This window comes from Macaca fascicularis, chromosome 7, assembly GCF_037993035.2.
Source record: "Macaca fascicularis isolate 582-1 chromosome 7, T2T-MFA8v1.1".
Lineage (NCBI taxonomy): Eukaryota > Metazoa > Chordata > Mammalia > Primates > Cercopithecidae > Macaca > Macaca fascicularis.
The window spans coordinates 14326721-14346840 of record NC_088381.1 but is presented as its reverse complement, the minus strand read 5'-3'; positions in this window follow the sequence as shown (position 1 = coordinate 14346840).

The window sequence follows — 20120 nt, the reverse complement described above, 5'->3', positions numbered from 1 at the left end:
AGTGGACATTGCAGTCTTTAGGCAGAAGTTCTCCACGAAGCCTCAGTTTGGCTTTTAAGGCCTTCCAACAGATTGGATGAGGCCCATTCACATTACCAAGAGTAATCTCCTTTTCTTAAAGTCAACTGATTGTGAATATTCACCCCACCTACAAGATACTTTTTATAGCATCACCTAGATTAGTATTTGATTAAATTACTGGGTACTAGAGCCTAGACAAGTTAATACATAAAACTAACTACCATAAGCATTAATATCCATGTTCAAATAGTTTATAGTGGTGATAGTTCTACGGCCCTCAGTTATGTTCCTGTCTTACCTGCATCTTTACAGGCCCTGTCTTTCCACCCAGTCTCCTCTTGGAGGTCCTACTCATATATTTTAAGAACTCCTGTTGAATGTTTTCTCTTTTGCATTTAGTATTCTTATTGCTGTTTAGAATATTACCCCAAATTCACTAACACATTAAGTCTGTTTCTTCAGGAAATCGTCTACAGTAACTCCTAGCCCTGATGGCTTCCTAAATTAAAACTGATAGCTTAGTCCAAGTCCATTATTTATTTATTCATTTAATCCTTCATTTGTCAACACTGATTTTTAGTACTGACTGTATATAAATATACTACTATCTTATAAGACCCGATGCATATATAAGGATGAGTAAGACATCTTTATATTCTTTTTATTCTCTGCATTACTATTTAGCTGACCACAGAGAAACACATTTACTACTATTCTGCTCACTTTCAAAGCCTTTTAAATCTTCCTGCATTTTATCCCCATTGACTGGGTTTTCTATAACCCAAAAGATATCAGTATTGTCTGCAAGTATGAGGATTTTATTAGATATTCCTTCATCTAGATCATTTATAAACATGCCTTGGCTTTGATCTCTGGGAATTTTCAGCACTTAAACTTATCCATCTAAAGAAGAACTTACTTATTCCCACTCTTTGTAATTTATGTTAGCTTCTTACTTAGAACTGAATGTTCCTTCAAGCCCACTGTGACTTTTTTAAGTTAAATATTTACTGAAGTATAGCACACATATGGAAAAATAATCATGTGATGAATTTTCACCAGGTGAACAGACCCATGTGACCACTACCCAGTTCCAGAATTAGTTATCAGCACTCCCCCAAATCCTCCTCATCCCCCATCTTCATTGCACACTCCTGAAAGTCAACAGAAGCTTTCTGATATCATAATTACTTGCTTTTGCCTGTTTTTACCTGCATATAAATGAAGTTATACAGAATGTACATTTTTAGTCTTTTTATTTTTTTTCTCATAACACTTTCTGAGAGACACAATGTTGCTATGGCCGTGTTGTTTGGAGGAACAGCCCTTAGTTCATCCTCAGTACTGGATAATATTACACCGTGTATCCATACACAATTTGTTGTCCATTCTACTGTTAATGGGTATTTAAGTTGTTTGCCTTTTGGCTGTTTAGTGCTACTCTGGACACTTGGACATGTTTTTTATTTTTTGATGTGGATGTGGATGTGTTTCTGTCAGATGTATACCTGGGAGTGTCATTGTTAAGTCATAGGGCATATTCAGCTTTAGCAGAGATCAGCAGAAATGTTTCCAAAGACATACGCCAATTTATAAGCATTCCTGTTGTTTCATATTCTTATCAATATTTAGTACAATCAGCTTCCAAATTTTAACCTTTTGTTATTGGGGTTTGAATCTCCTTTATAATGATGTTGAATACTTTTAATAGGCTTACTGGCCATTTTGGTACTCTTTTTGAAATGCCTTTTTTTGGGGGGCGGCGGGGACGGATTCCCACTCTGTTTCCCAGACTGGAGTGCAGTGGTGTGATCTTGGCTCACTGCAACCTCTGCCTCCTGAGTTCAAGTGATTCTCCTGCCTCAGCCTCCTGAGTAGCTGGCTAATTTTTGTTTTTTAAGTAGAGATGGGGTTTTACCATGTTGTTCAGGCTGGTCTCAGACTCTTGACCTCGTGATCCACCTGCCTCGGCCTCCCAAAGTGCTGGGATTACAGGTTTGAGCTACTGCACCAGGCCTTGAAATGCCTTTTTAAGTCTTTTGCATTTTTTATTTTTCTGATGACTTTATTTTTAAAAATCAATTTGTTGGAGTTATTTGTGTATTATTGATGCAAATTAGTTATCAGGTATATATTGCAAATACTTCTCATACTCTGTGACTTGCCTCTTCAAAATGGGGTCTTTTGATAAACATAAATTCTTAATTTTAATGTCCAGTATATCAACTTTATATTTTATGATTAGCATTTTGTTTACTGTTTTTAAAAATAGTTTTCTTCCACAAGATATCCTGTGTTTTCTTCTAAGGATTTATTGTTTTTACTTTTATACTTAAATCTACTGTTGACCTGGAATTGATTATTTTATATGTAGTATGAGTCTGGGGCCAATTTTTTTTTTTCCATAAGGACATCCAATTGACCTAACAATACTTGAAAAACTATTATTTCTCCATTGCCTTTAGTATAATACTTGTTAAATCAAATAACCACATACATGTTAATCTGTTTTTGGACTTTTAAATTATGTCCCATTGATCTATTTATAGTTCTTTGGGTCAATATTATTTAGATTGCTTGTAAATTTCTCTCACTAATTCTTTGTACTTATCACTGCTGTAAGGAAATATAATTTTTGTATGTTGATATTGAATCGGGGTTCCTATAAATTCAATTGTTAATTCTGTGTATATATAGGTTCTTCTGGAATTTCTTGTTGTTTGTAAGTAATTATAGTTATATTTCTTCCTTTCCTTTTGTATATCTTGCTTTTATTTTCTTATTTCCTGCTGGGATTTTCAGTAAAATGTCAAGAGAATTGACAAGAGCAGGCATGTTCATTTTAGTTTCACCATTAGGAGGAAAGATTTCAGCAGTTCATTATTACTACCTCTGCTGTAGGGTTTTTGCAGATACTCTTTATAAAACTTAAAAGTTCCATTTAGTACTTGATATGTTATTAAAGAATTACAGTTAAAACAATGAGATACCATTACACGCTTACTAAATATAAAATTCCAAAACAGTGACAACACCCAGTGCTAGTGAGAACACTGAGCAACAGGAACTCTCAGTCATTTCTACTAGTAATGCAAAATGGTACAGCCACTTTGGAAGATAATTTGAGAGTTTCTTGAGAAGCTAAAAATACTCTTACCATATGATACAGTGATCACACTCCTTTGTATTTACCCAAATGAACTGAAAACTTATGTCTACACAAAAACCTGCACATGGATGTTTATAGCAGCTTTACTCATAATTGCCAAAACTTGAAAGTAATCAAGATGTCCATCAGTAGGTGAATAGAAAAATAAACTGTGGTACATCCAGACAATGAAATATTATTTAGCACTGAAAGGAAATCAGCTATGAACCCATGAAAAGACATGGAAGAAACTTAAATGCATTTTACTAAGTGAAATAAGCCAATCTAAAAAGGCTACATGCTGCAGGATTCCAACTACATGGAAAAGGCAAAACCATGAGACAGTGAAAAGATCAGTGGTTAAGAATAATCATCAAAGGATCACAAATAATCAAATGTTGGGGCCAAGAATGGTGGCTCACGCCTGTAATCCCAGCACTTTGGGAGGTCGAGGCAGGCAGATCACCTGAGGTCAGGAGTTTGAGACCAACCTGGCCAACATGATAAAACCCCGTTTCTACTAAAAATACAAAAATTAACTGGGTGTGGTGGTGTGTGCCTGTAATCCCAGCTACTTGGGAGGCTGAGGCAGGAGAATCACTTGAAGCTGGGAGGCAGAGGTTGCAGTGAGCGAAGATCGTGCCACTGCACTCCAGCCTGGGTGACAGAGCGAGACTCTGTAAATAAATAAATAAATAATCATCAAATGTTGGCTTTTCCTACTTGATTAATATCTGCTTTTATCTTTGAGTTTACTGTTTTTTAGAGTTGTATGTTGGACTCATTGATTTTAGCCTCTCCTCTTTTAAAAATATTCATTTTAAGTCTGTAAGTCTTCTTGTAAGCATAGCTTTAGATTTGTTTATACTTTTAGGGCAGTGAAACTATTTTGTATAATACTGTAATGGTGGATACATGTCACTATATATATGTTCAAACTGATAGACTGTACAACAAGAGTAACTCTAATGTAAACTATGAACTTTCAGTGATAATGATGTGTTCATGTAAGTTCATTGGTTATAACAAATGGTACCACTGTGGGATGTTGATAGCGGGGCAGGTTGTGCATATCTGGAGGTACAGGGAACATGAGAACTCTCAGTAATTTCTGCTCAATTTTTCTGCGAACCTAAAATTGCTCTAAAATATAAAGTCTATTAAGTGCATATTTAATGTATAAAATATATCATTACATGTATAGTTAATTTTTTGACATATATAAAGTTAGCTAGAACTCATCTGGTCATCTGGCCCTGGTGACAATTCTAATGGTAATTAAAATAAAATAGATTTTTCAATAGTAAAAAATGTTCCCTTTTATTTCTTTCTATCTGATTTTAAAGTTAATGTGACTTTTTATTGTGAATGCATGATACATTTTATGAAATGTTTCTGTTGAGAAGATGCTATGGTTTGAACTTAGATTTTCCCCAATAAAAATCACATTGAGGCTTTGTCCCTAAGGTAACAGTGTTGACAGGTGATGAGACCTGTAAGAGACATTTGGTCATAAAGGATCCACTTTCATGAAGGGATTAATGCAGTTTTGTGGTAGGGAGTGTGTTCTTGCTCTTTCAAGACTTGATGAGTTACTATAAAGGTGAGTTGTTATGTGAAGCTGCCTCTTGTGTTTGGTCTCCTTGCACATGCCCCGTTCCCCTTCCATTTCTGCCATGTTATGATATGGCATGAGGCCCTCACCCGGAAGCTGACCAAAAGCAGCTGCCTGATCTTGGACTTCCAGCCTCCAGAACTGTGAGCTAAATAAACCTCTTTTCTTTATAAATTACCTAGTATCAAATATTCTGTTATAGCAATAGAAAAAAGACTAAGACAAAAAATGATATTTTTTCTCTTTTATTTTTCACTAATTTAGGTTAACTACATTGATTTTTTTTTAAAAAAAATGTAAACTAATCAAACATCTCTGGAAAAAACCCCACTTGGTCATGACATAGTTGTTTTAAATCTCACTGGATTCAATTTGCTAATATTTTGTATAATTTTTTACATTTACATTTATTATTGAAAGTGGTCTGTAGTATTCTTGTAATGTCCTTGCCATATTTCTCTGTCAAGGTTATTCTGAGCTGATAAAATGAGTTGATAAGTGTCATCTCTCAAAGTGTTTGTGCAAGTTTGGTATGATTTTGTTTTTAAATGTTTGATAGAATTCACTAGCAAAGCCCAGGGTTTTGTTTGTAGGTATGTCTTTAATTGGTGATTTAATTTTGTTTTTTAGATACAGAAATTTTATATATTTTTATTTCTTTCTGTGTCATTCTTGGTAAGTGTATTCCAGAAGTTTGTCAATTGTATCCAAATTGTTCAATTTATTAACAGACAGTAGTTCAGAATATTATTTATGTATTTTTAAATATCCAATATAGTATGCATATGTGTCCCTGCCCAAATCTCATATTGAATTGTAATCCCCAGTATCGGAGGTAGAGCCTGGTGGGAGGTGATTGGATCATGGGCGTTAATTTTTCATGTATGGTTTAACACCATCCCTGTGGTGCTGTTCTTGCCATAGTGAGTGACTTCTTGTGGGATCTGGCTGTTTAAAACTGTGGCCCTTACTCCCTCTCTCTCACTCCTATATTCATCATGTGACATGCAAGCTCCCGCTTTACCTGCTGCCATGATTGTAAGCTTCCAGAGCCCTCCTCAGAAGCAGATGCTGGTGTTATGCTTCCTGTACAGCCTTCAGAACCATAAACCAATCAAACCTCTTTTCTTATAAATTACCCAGTCTCAGTTATTTATTTATAGCAATGCAAGAACGGCCTAATACAATATCCTAGAATCTAGTAGTAGCATCCCTTTTTTAATATCTGACATTGCTAAATATGGCATTCTCTTTGTTCTTGATTAGTCTTATTAGAGGACTTATCTTTTTGTTATCTTCTTAAATAATCAAAGTTTAAGGTTTTTCTGTATTTTGCGTTTATTTTCTACCTCATTAATATCTGCTTTCATCTTTAGGTTTAATTCACTGTTCTCTTTTAGAGTTGTATACCTAGCTCATTGATTTTAGCCACTCTTCTTTTAAAAATATACATTTTATGGCTATACATTTTCCTCTAAGCATAGCTTTAGCTTCATCCCAAATTAATTCAGTTCAAATAATTTTCTAATTTCCATTACTATGTATTCTTTGACCATGAGTTACATAAAAGTACACTGCTTTAATTTATAAATACTTGAGAATTTTATAGTAATTTTTTGCTATTGATTTCTAGCTTTATTCCCTTCCTTTTTTCCTTATTAAGTTACAATGAAATGTTTGCTTGATTTTCCCCTCAGTCTTACAGATGTCTGTGTCTCTTTCAGAGTTTCCCGCATTTCCTATGCTTTTTTTTCTCCATTCTACTGACCTATCTTCCAATTCATTAATTTACTCTTTAGCTGAGTCTAATCTACTTTTAAATCTATTTATTGAATTCTTATTTTCAATTATTTTACAGTTCTAGAATTTCAATTATATATATATACACATATTTATATGTGTATATATACATATATATTTCTTTTTTTGAGACAGTCTCACTCTGTCACCCAGGCTGGAGTGCAGTAGTGCAGTCTTGGCTCACTGCAGCCTCCACCTCCTGGGTTCAAGTGATTCTCCTGCCTCAGCCTCCTGAGTAGCAGGGACTACAGGCATGCCCCACCATGCCTAGCTAATTTTTGTATTTTTAGCAGAGACAGGGTTTCACTATTTTGGCCAGGATGGTCTCTATCTCCTGACTTTGTGACCTGCCTGCCTCAGCCTCCCAAAATGCTGGGATTACAAGCATGAGCCACAATGCCTGGCCTCAATTATATTATTTTTGTAGTTTCTAGTTCTTGGTCATAATTTCTATTTTGTTATCTACTTTCCTGACATAATTAATCAGTTATTTAAAAATTCTTATTTGTTAACATTTGAGCTACCTCTGGGTCTATTTTTATTGTCTTTTTTTCTTCCTTCTTCATCTTATTTCTTAGCATGCTCATGAATTTTTGATGAAATACTGAACATTTTGTGTAAAAACTTTTAGAGACTCTGAATGTTTTCTTTCTCTAGAGCACATTTGTCCTATTTTCTAGCAGACAGCAAAAGTGTGAGCCAATCTTTTCAATCCATTCAGGGACAGAGGTAATTCAAGGTAATTTTCTGTCTTTGTAAGTTTTAGTGTGCTTCAGATTTACACCTTCCTCTAAGATGTAGCAACTGAGACCCCAGGGTCTTTATTGGGGTCCTTTCTTAAGTTTTGATTTTCTATTTTTGTCTCCATACATTGAATTTTTCAAGAAATCCACTCTTGCTTTTCAGTTGCTTTGTCTTTAGCTTCTTAGCTTCTTGTCTTCCTCATCTGATCAGCAAATGCCTGAGGGAGTACAGTACAGGGGGTGCAAACCCAGTGCAAAGTGCTGAGCTTACTTTTTAGGTTGTTTCTTATTTCTGGGATATAGCCCATTGTAATTCCAGTTGTTACCTCCCCAGTCCCATGAAATTGCCAAAAGTTCTGCTGGTTTCTCTGGCACCAAGCAGTGGATCTTCTACCTGAGTTTCTATCCTCTTTCTGGGCCTAGAGTTGGCAAACTCCCTAAGAAGAAAAGCAGCAGGCAGACGACGAATTTATATCAGTGAGCTTTTCTTCTCTCCAGGATGATGTCGCTTCAAGTTCTGGTTGCCTTATCACATGTTTGATCTTAGCTAGCAGTGAAAGCCTTTTATTTTATTGATATAACCTTTGCAATAGGATGTTGAATAATATCTAGAAAGATTATTTGTCCTGTAATTGTTTAATTCTAATGAAGTTATTTATAAATGCATATTCAAAAGCACAGATACTGGCATTTGGCTCCTCTAGCAATAGTTTCAATACTTTATGGATGTTTCCTTACCCTTAGTCATAAAAGGTAGATAAAAAGCATAATTTGTTCAGCCATTTACACAGAAAAAGAAGACATAATGCTATTAACATAGGGATAATTTCATGTTTCCATAGCAATTTGCTACGAATAAAATCCTAGCTTTTATGTTTATTTCTTACAACACTTATTTGGGAAAGAAGTTAGATGAATTCTGGAATTAGGGTAGAAGATTGTTATGTGGCCAAATTAAAAATTAGTAGGAGTGCTTTCTGTCTTGGCACCAGGACTTTTTCACTGTAAAATATTTTTTAAAAAGTTTTTGCAAGGCAGTATCTCCTGGAGGAAAATTCTTAGACACAGAGCCTGACAATAGATGGTCACAAGAAATCCTTTCTGGTTGTGTCACTCTAGGAAAGTCCCTATCCTCTGTGACCCTCAGTGCCATCATGTATAAAATGGAGAGGATAGATCCTGCTCTTCTTATCTCATGGGATTTTTGTGAAGACTGCAAGAGATCATGTGCACAAATGTAGTCTATAAAAACCTATGTATAAATAGGTGGCATAACAGTTTCTTAGACTCAGATATTTAAAGTTCAAGTGGTTTATCTGCTCTGAACCCTTGATTAGAACTTGTTTATATGTCTATTCTATATCAGGGTGTACTAGATTGTTGCTTCTCTAAATGCAAAGGTTAAACCAAAATCTCCTCTGCACCCAAACTTCACAATTAAATCGAAGCTAAACAAAGCATTCTGTCTGCTTCCTGCTGTCTTATTACTCCTGATATCTCCCCAATTACAGCTAACAGTTTATATCTATAATCCTTTTAACCCCTCCTCAGCCTCATTTTACATCCCTATGTGTCCCCTGCCATAGTTTATTATCTTCCTCCTGTTTGGATTAAAGCTGTTAAACTCATGGGCTTCTTTGAAACCCAGTTAAGACACTATTCTTAGCCCCAGCTAATAGTACTCAATTATATCTGCATGATAAAGTTTTTTCTCTACTGTTTCCCCCTACTGAAACATCACAAGCACAAGACAGGGAGCAGCCCTTGGCATTCCTATCACCCACTCTGTTTTCTTTTTCTTCTTATCTAGACATACTTTTGCTTGTATAGGGTTAGGTTTTCTCCCTCCTGCTCCCTAGACGATTTTGGCCCATTTTCAACTCTCATTCTTTTTGTGGCATTGGGAGTACTTAGTCATTTGTGCATCAGTGAGAAGAGGGATTTAGTGAATAGGAAGACCATAGACTTTCCTCTTTGGTCCTTCCTTCCTTGACAAAGTAAATCCCACTGAAAAACAGCATTAATAGAGCATGACGGTTTGAAGAATAGAGCCCTAACTGTTGACATTTCTGTTGTCAAGCTAGGTATTATGCTGTGATAAAGAAAAGACACATTTTTTAAAAAGACAATCTCCATGGCATTAGGTTTATTAGTGCAATATCATTGTCATTGTTCTCGATTCCCCAATACACTTAAGGGCCTATCAATATTTCCATTAAAAAATCCCATTTGCTGTCATTTAAAAGTAGCCTGGCTATGTCAGATCATTTAAACTGAAATTATAGATCAATTATTTTTAGGTTTATTATTGAATGTCAAGGGTGGTTAAATTCACTGAATTGGCAGGGGTTGAATAGTCTCTGTTCTGGAAGAAAATGGTCAGTGTAAAGACAGGACATTTTGCCTGTCCTAGGGGGAAGGTAAGACATTTAACTTAACATGAATTGCTGTGAGTTATCCATGTGTATCAATGAAAGAATAGGTTTACTTCTTCAAGATCGGGATCAGAAATGACCCCAAATAATCTTAGTTCTTCATTCAAGAGATATGAGAGCTAATTGCTGACTATATCTAATAAAAAGAGGTCAGCATGCTCTGGCCTCAGGGCTGATACAGCCATCTACTGAGCACTCACATGGCACATGTCATGTTAGGTAATAAGTACAATAACCGAACAAGTTAGTTAGGCCTATAGTATTTTACAGGTGAGGAAAGTGAGATTCCAATAAGTTACAAAACTTTCCAAATTAAGCAGCTAATGGGTTTGATGCCAAAGCCCTTAATTTCCTTTTGTACCACTGAAACACATAAAGTGATTTTTTCTACTACTACCTGGCCATGGTTTCTCTATCTTGTTTGACAACTGGGGAGAGGCTGTCCACATTGAAAGGTGCTTCCTGCTTCTGCCTGAAATGGTCATTGATATGTGGAGAACATGAGAAAGAGATCGTATTTTTTAAGATCCCATAGTTTTCTTTTATTTCATTCATTAGTTTGGCCAAAACACTTTTTTACTGTCACCCACCATGTGTCCAAGTGTTGCTTTTATCATCTAACCTAAAATAGATGTTGTTACCTTTTTTGTATTTTTGCCAGTGTGATTCTTTTACAGTGATGTCCCTTGTCAAACACTAACCTCATCCCTAGTGAATTTCACTCTCATTTCAGCATATCCTTGTAGGTCCTTTGAATTACTGCTTTGTGAATTGTCTGTTCACATCCTTTATCTTATGTTTTCCCTGATTTATTTGCCTTTTATCTTATTTTGGTTATATTTTAACAATTGTTGGAAAATAGATTGGGTTTTTGGATATATGTTAATTAAGCACAGATATGCCAGGTGTCACTAAATCAGCCCATACACTGGAGTGGTAAATCTTGAGAAAACTGGGAGATTCTTGTATATCTTTCCCTAACATGCTCTTAAAAAGTGGGATTCTCAGCATTGAGATAAGCCTTTTTTCTTCTTTTCTAAAAATTACAAGAGGGGCTTCCTATAGTGTCTACTCTGGATTTTTAGAGTTGCTTGTGGTAGGTATCTACACAGAAATTATAGTTTAAGCATCAGCTGTGATAAAACTGGCATGATACTTATTCAAGTCAATCATATTACTTTTTTGCATCACAGTGATACTATTTAAAGCCAATTAAATGGAATTCAAATCAGGATTTTTTTCATTGAAAAGCACAAGTGTCTTCATTGAAGACTATTTTCTTGCTAAATTGGATGTTTTACCTTTGAGCTATTGAAATCTTTTTTTTTTTTTTTTAATCTTGTAAATAGAAGAACATTCTTCTGGTATTCCAACACTAAAATAAAATTTATGCTTACTTTAAAAAAATAGAATCTTCAAGCTGAGAGCCAGTAGGGTTAATTTCAGAGACTATTACTTAAGGTGGATAGTTTTATCCATATGGGTATAATATAAAGTTTGTTAACCATTGTATTTGAAGACATGGAAAAATATGCTTTTAACATAAGACACTAATACTGAACGTCTACTGCAGACCTTTTATTTCTTGTTCTAGGTTCAAATATATTTGGGGAACTTGATTTCCTTCATGTGGATTTTGTGTTTCTCAGAAAATAAAGATCAGATTGAGTTTCTTGTTTTCTCTCAGACTCTTTGAGTTATGATTTCTTAGCATGGATTTTCATCCTTTCCAGTGTGTTTATAGACCCCTTGAATAACAATCACCAATAAAAACTAAAAGACGGTGGCTAATACAGTGAATGCCTGCTGTTTACCAGATACTATGCTAAGCATTTAACATGGATTATTCTATTTATTGCTCACATAGGATATAGTCTTTTTATCACTAAATTTCCAGGACATTCAGGCCTTAGGGAAGTTAAGTAACTTGCCCAAAGTCTCACAACTGGTAAGTGTTAGTGCTCTGTGCTTTTTTTGTTTGTTTGTTTGTGTTTCAGGTACAATATACTCTTAGGGAAAGCTTTATTGTAAAGAAGAGTGAATTTAAATCCTCACCAAATTATCTTCTTGATAACTTTGTTAATAATTTGAGCCCTTTATCACTAATTTTACCTTATATTAAAGCTGCATGAAAGCTCCCACTTGGAGAAGAAAGATCAGCCCTGCCACTTTTCTGCTTGTTCACTTGTGCTGTATTATTTTCTTAAATCCTTGATGTATATGCAAGAAAATCTTTAACTGCTCTCATGTTTTGAAGGTTAATTTAGTTAGTAGTAGGTAATATTCAGAGGTCTACAAATCCAGAAATAGTGGCCTGCCTGGAATTTATCTTAATTGCTGAAGGCAGACCCTTCAGATCTGCAAGAGAGCGCTTCTCTTCCCTCCACATATTTCTGCAACTCAAGGTGACATGCGGTTACCTGGCCTCATAGGCACTAAAGGAGAGAGCTGGTAGTAATTATTTATTAAATATTTTATTTTTCCCTTAATTTTGTGAAACATATATATGCAGTAAAGTGCATAAAATGGAAATGTAAAATTGATGAATAACTATAAATTAAAAGCTGTGTAATAAACACTGCAATCAAAAAGTAGAATAATGGCAGCTCTCCAGGATCCCTTCTGGTCTTGAACTCAAGGCCTCAAGTGATCCACCCTCATTGGCCTCCCAAAGTGCTAGGATTACAGGCATGAGCCCCTCACTGCACCCGGCCTTCAGAATCCCTTCTATTACTACCTTTACCTTACCCCTAGAGGTAACCACTATCTTGGCTTTCATGGTAATTGATTGCTTGCTTTTCTCTTTAGTTTTATCACCTATGTATATACCTATAATCAATGAGGTTAGGTTAGTCTCTTTTGGAACCTTATATAAAAAGAATCATACACTATCAACTCTTGCTTAAATTAAGCTTGTTAATGTATCTCGCTTTTCTCTCTTAATGTTTAAGTTTGTAAAATTCATCCATGTTGTATGTGTAGCTGAACGTATTTTATAATTTGTGCTGTATAGTACAAAATTATAGCTTAGACTTCCTTTAAAACATATGTGCACATCAAACTTGTGAATACAAAATTAGGTATAAGGACTTAGAGGTGAATCCATGCCAGTAAGATGCCGCACGGCTTAAATTTATTTAGCCTCATAGTAAACTGCTTTTTCTCTGGGTATATAGCCAGAAGTTGAATTGCTCAGTTCTAAGGTTTGCATATACTCATCTTTTGTTGGATAAGGCCAAATCATATTCCAGTGTTTGCACCAATTTGGACTAATATTAACAGTGGATGAATTTCTGTTTTTGTTTTTCTGTTTATTTTTTTTTCACATTCTTGCTAATACTTAGTACTTTCAGAATTGTTCATTTTTACCTGTCTGGTGGGCATGCGTTGGTATCCCTTGTGTAAATCACTGATTACAAATGAGGTTGAGCAACTTTTCATATTGCCTTAGTTTGGGCTCCCTAAAACACAGAGCTTGAGGGTAGAGGCTTATGTGCTATTTTTTTAGTGGGAGTGTAATTCAAGGGAGCAGCACTGAGGCATCAAGAGAGTGAAGCAGGAAAGGAGAAAGAGCTAACTCAAGAGTGCATTTTAAACTAGCTGCCTCTGTTATCTTGTGTAAATGCTTGCTTGATCTCATGGGACTGTCTTCTGAGAGACTGTATAAAGGATTGTTTCTCACGAAAACCTGTGGGTGCATGCTAGTGTTAGGAGGGAAGCAAACGAGGAAGAAGGGAGAAGAATTTATTTGTTGGCTCCTATCTCCCTCTGGTCAAAGATTGATCCCATGAGACTTTGATCTCCATACACTTCTGGTCTGTGCATATGTGGGTGGTAAGTGGTCCTAACTATCAAACGAGAAGACCCTTTGAGAAGGAGGTGAGAGGTGCTTGGTGTAGGTTTGATGTTAGGTACCGTTGGGTTGTGTCCCCATGCAGTTGGTCAGAGTCCCCTCAGAGTGGTGGCCTTGGCAATGGCTGGGGCTGAAACAAGTGGCAAGATGTTGTGAAGACAGTTAAGGTAAAGAAGATATTAGGTACGTGCATATTCATTGGGCCATTGGGATTTTTTATTTTGTGAAATATCTGTTCAATTTGGGGGTCTATTTTTATGTTGGATTATCTGTTATTTTGCAGAAATTCTTTATATATTCTGGATACTAGGCTTGGAGGTAGATGTCTTGCAAATAACTTTGATGAATCTCTGTGTTATCTTTAACTTCTTATGGTGTCTTTTCATGAAGAAAAGATCTGAATTTTAATGTGATCAAATATTTCAATCTTTCCAGGTTACTGCTTTTTTGGTGTCTTATTTGAGAAATCATTCCCAAACTCAGAGGAAAGAGAGATAATCACTTATATTATCTTCCACAAGCTTTAAAGTTTTATTGTTCACACTTAGAATGGATTTTTGTGCTCAATGTGACTCTTATGCCCATATGGATATTCCATGTTACTAATATATTTTATTAAAAAAAAAAAACAAGGTTATTTCCCAATGCTCTGAAGTACTATCTCTCTCATAAGTCAAGCCTTTATGCATGTAAAGGAATGTTTCTTGGTTCTCCTTGGAGTAATTTGTTTATCTGAGTGCCAACAACATATTAGTTACAATATCTTTTCATAGATTTTGAGATCTGGTAAAGCACGTCTTCCTACCTTGTATATCTTCTGGAGTATTTTGACTATTATTTTATCTGTGAATTTCCATCAGCTTGTTAAGTTTCATAAGAAATATAAATCATTCTACTGTAAAGACATATGCACAGGGATGTTTATTGTGGCACTATTTACAATAGCAAAAACATGGAACCAACCCAAATGCCCATCAGTGATAGACTGGATAAAGAAAATGTGGCACATATACACCATGGAATACTATGCAGCCATATAAAGGAATGAGATCATGTTCTTTGCAGGGACAAGGATGAAGCTGGAAGCCATCATTCTCAGCAAACTAACACAGGAACAGAAAACCAAACACCACATGTTCTCACTCATAAGTGGGAGTTGAACAATGAGAACACATGGACACAGGGAGAGGAATATCACACACTGAGGCCTGTCGGGGAATGGGGGGTGAGGGGAGGGAGAGCATCAGGACAAATAGCTAATGCATGCGGTACTTAATAGCTCGATGACAGGTTGATAGGTGCAGCAAACCACCATGGCCCACGTATACCTATGTAACAAACCTGGATGTTCTGCACATTAAAATAAAATAAAATAATAATTATTATTATTCCTGTTTCACAGATGAGGAGATTAAGCTGCTTGTCCAATGTTAGCTGACTTGTAAATGATAGAGCCAGGATTCAAATCCAGGTTGTGTTATACTGTATCCTAATGTAATATTAAATAAAAATTAAAAATACTAAAGAAAATTAAAAAAAAAATCTATTGGGATTTTGATTGAGATTGCTTTGAATTTATTAATCTTAGAGAATTGACGAATTTACAATATTGAGTCCTCCAATACATGAATATTGAATATCTCTCCATTCATTTAAATCTTCTTTAATGTTTTTCAGTATGTTTTATTATTTTCCACTTTCTCTTTAGGGGAAAGAGGACTTTTTTTTTTTTTTAAAGAAAGGGGTAATTTTGGAATCTTTAGTTACATTTACTTCTAGTTATCCCATATTTTTGATACCATTTTAAGTGGCATTTTAAGTTTTAGTTTATATTCTGTTTCTGATATTTAGATATATAATTTTTTTCATAGTGACCTTATACCTTGACAACTTGTTGGACCCTGTAATTAATGCTAAAATGTGTAAGTATAGCTTTTTTTTTACACATTTTGTTATTTGCTAATAATAACTTTTCTCCTTCCTCATGTGCTGTGTAGGACTTCTAGATCAATACAGGAAAGATTTTCAGTTTTGGCTGGGCCCGGTGGCTCAAGCCTGTAATCCCAGCACCTTGGGAGGCCGAGATGGGTGGATCACGAAGTCAGGAGATCGAGACCATCCTGGCTAACACGGTGAAACCCCATCTCTACTAAAAAAATACAAAAAAAAAAAAAAAAAAAAAAAAAAACAGGCGACGTGGCGGGCGCCTGTAGTCCCAGCTACTCGGGAGGCTGAGGCAGGAGAATGGCGTGAACCCGGGAGGCCGAGCTTGTAGTGAGCTGAGATCCGGCCACTGTGCTCCAGCCTGGGCGACAGAGCGAGACTCCATCTCAAACAAACAAACAAAAAAAGATTTTCAGTTTTATCAAAGGTTTTTTCTGAATATATTGAAATGGCCATATGATTTTTCTTCTTTAATCTGTTAAGGTGGTAAATCATATTGATTGATTTTCTAATATTAAAGATACCTTACATTCCTTGAATGAACTTTACTTAGTTATGGTATCTTATCCTCTTTGTATATTGCTATATTCAGTTTGCTTATATTTTATTTTAAAATTGTAAATCTGGGTTCCTGACTGAGAGTGGTCTTTTAATTTCCCTTTCCTATACACTCTTTGTGAGAGTTTGGTATCGAGTTATGCTAGCCTCTGAAAATTTGTTAAAGGGTAGTTCTTCTTTTCCTGTTCTCTGGGATAATTCGTATATGCTTAGCATTATATTTTTCCTTAAATGTTTGGCATATCTCAATGGTGAAATCATTTGGGCTTCACATTTTCTTTGTGGGAAAGTGATTTTGATTCAGTGATTTAATGGACATACGTGAGAGTGATATTTTAAATGTTATTAACATGAGATAGAGAATAGGCATAGGTGAACTAAACACCTGATGGGTCAAATGTTTATCAGCTGTAAATAAATAATATGATTATAAGTACTTATAAGATGAGCATTAGCCCTTTTTACCGGACTACTCAGGGTTTCTGTTTCTTTTTGTACACGTTTTAGCAAGTTACATTTTTCTAGGGATTCGTGTATTTTGTTTAAATCTTTAGTTAACTGGCATGAAGTTATCTATAGTAACTTTTATATCACTTTGATTATAGGGTCAGGCAAATATTGAACATATTTGAAGAGGTATATGTTCTTTTGCTGTTGTTAAAAAGTAACACCTCTGTAGTGAAAAGCTAGTGCTTAAGCCACATGAAAATTTTCTGAATTATTTGTGAATGTTAGGTATACTCTCCAGAATATTTTTACTTTGCTTTCTTCATATCTGTATCATTTGTAATGCCATTTTCTAAAATGCAGGTATATTCAGTTTATGCCCTTGTTTAAACGTAACTTGATCCCCAAATGACAACACTGTCACTGCTCTCACTGACCTGGATATCTCTGGAAGCCCTTGAGACTCAGGGGATCTAAATGATTAAACAATTTTTATAATAATACTAAAGCATTGTTTATGTTTTTCACTCTTATTCTCTCATGGATTTACAGTGGAATTTTTCAATGTCTCTGTGATATCACGACAGACTGAATGCAGAAACAGAGAATTCAGTTACTTTTCACTAACCCAGACATTAATGAGAATATTTCAAAAATAGAAAACTAAATTTTTCTCTAAAGTTTTTGGGGAAACATACAGTTTTTTTTTTTGTTAAAATATTTATGTTGTCACCTAATGAGTTTATTATCAATAAAGATAAATTAGTACCTATTTTAAACATTACTCAGTTTTAATTTTTAATATGGTGAACATTGATAGATATAACACACATAATAGGAAGCTCTTTGGGATCTTCAATAGTTTCTAAGAGTAGAAAGAGATTCTGAGACCAAAAAGTTTGAGAACCACTGGCTTACAGGATCAAATCCATGTTCTTTAGCAAGGTAGACAAGGCTCTGCTTGATCCAGTTTTGCTCAATTTTTATCACTAAGCCCTCCACTAGAACGTGTACAGAAATCCCTGTAGTTTTTCTGGACCCATGCTCTTGCTATTTCATCTAACCAGGATACCTTATCTTCTTTGTCTTCCATTTAGACTCCTACTCATCTTCTCAAGATCTTGCTCAGGAGTTTTCTCTGTGGAACCTTCCATGAGCTCAACACACCTCCCCTCCTGCCACTCCCCTACTCCTTTCCTTGCATCACTGGCACCTTGTACATATCTATCGAGGACCACATCATACTGCAGTTTCAAATACGTGATACAATACTTGTATTATGTGAGTCTGCTTTATGTGAATTTGGAATAGCAAGCCCATTCTGCTTAGACGTTGTGTTAATCTGTGTAAGCTGCAGTTTGGAATGGAGTGATTGGCAGTGATGCTTATTATTCTTCTATCACCACATGGCACCTATTTTTCTAGAGCTTTGGATTCCCACTGTGTTTGTGTTTACCCCGTTGCAAGAATCTTGGTATTCTGGCTTCAAGTAAAGTCAGGACAAAATTATTTTGCTACCGGGAAGCAGAGTAGATAGGTAGTGTGTGTTCAATAAATCTGAAATGAATCATGTGTTCAATAAATCTGAAATGAATCATGTGTTCAATAAATCTGAAATGAATCAGTGGATGGACGAGTAGAGATGATGCAAGTAAAAAGAAGTAAATGAGAGCTTTAAACTTGTTGAAAACATCAGCTTCACACTTCAGTTTTTAAAATCTTGTAGCATGCATCAGATATACAGTAACTAAAAAGGTGGCCACTTGCAAGTCAGAGAGAATTCCTAAGGGCTTTAAAAAATATGAATTGTTTCCAAAGGGCTTCAGGAAATTTAGAGGCTCAGATCTCTCCCTGGAGTCAGAATTTCTTTAAAGGTTTTTTGTATTTGGTTTGGTTTTTAGTAGAATACATTGTTTATGAAAGTGGAATTAGTTTTAAAAGGAATATTGAAAAACACTTATATCATGTGTTTCTTATTCTTTGATGTAATGTTGCTTTAGGACATTTTCCTTTAAGAAGCCCAGAAAGCTTTTATGGATCGTACTCAATGGGTACCCCGCTATTAACCTCACAGGTCCCAATGCAACAAAAGTAGTCACGATACACAAGAAATGCCATTGCTGGCATCTCTTGAAAGGCCATATGAAGTAATTAAGCATGTGGATTGCTAAAATTTTAAAGGATTAAGATATATCTAATTCTGCCCCCCACTTCCCAATTTCACCATCTCAAAATGCCCCATTTTTAACAGTAGCATTTCCCTAGTTTGCCTTCTATTCTTTGCCTACTTAGAAGGTTTTTTATTCTAACCCTCATTAAATAAGTTCTCAATTCAAAATTCTGCACTGCCTTACTAAATTAAAGCCAGAACCCCCTGTGGTTACATAAAGAAAGATTTGGAAAAGTGATAATTTTTCTTGATACTGAGACATCCCAGTGATCTGCCTTCATGGTTATTACTGCTATGGAAGAAAGGAGAGAGAGAAAAAAACCGTTGGAGAATGCAGTGAAGTAAGATACTCATCAGCAGTATGTGTATGAGAGCTTTCAAAATAAATTGCAGAATTCCAAACAAAGATCTGCCTCCATCCCAAAGTCCAGCTAACCACATAATCCTTTTTGAGAGTCTCCTTGACATATAAATTGAATGACATATTTGAATTTCACATAATTCTTTTTCTAAAACCTAATTAAAATAAATTCCCTGGCATTTTGCTGCTGTTAGAAAAGATGATGCTGTTAGATGTTTCAGTCATTAGCAATATGTTCACTGGATTAAAAACAAATTTCTGGTATAATATTGTAATGATTAGTGAATCCGTGATAATCTAAGCAATTATTAAGGAACAATGCCTACCCTGCTTGCTATCTTGATTATTTGTTGATGACATCTGAAAATGGGGATGTCAGGAGGCAATACTGTATTGTTTAACTGTGTTAATTTATTTTATTTATGTAAATTTCATGCTTTTCAGTACTTCACAGGCTTGAATACTGGTTAATTGTCTAACCAGTGAAGACAGAAAATTGGGACTAAAAAATAAATGACAATATAAATACACTAAAGGCTTTCTTTAAAATCTCAGCTCTTAAGATTAGTATGGCTCATAATTTTAATTAGACTTATTTTGATTTCTAAAATAAGAATAATTGTTGAATGAATCGAAAAGGTAGACTGGGTTTGGGGGGTAATGATAGTTCATAATGAAAGGAGATCAAATTACAAAATGGGAATTATGCTATCAAAAAAAGGAAAAAATGCTTTGTGGGCTCAAACTTTTTACTCTAAAATACTGAAAATGTCTTTGTATTCAGGCTCGTTTTCTTCTTGTCTTTAGGGATGTATGAGTTTGAGATTATTTTCGTATTTTTTTTCCTGTACTTGCTGTTCACCTGATTGCTTCATATGTTTTGCTAAAGGATGGGGAAATGAACATGCAATATTCGGTTGTAAGAGAGTGCACTTTAAAACCATGGGTAGAAATAGAGGTAACTTTGCTTACATCTTCATGTACAATTTATATATCACTAAGCTGTGCAGGGTTCAGGAATTAAA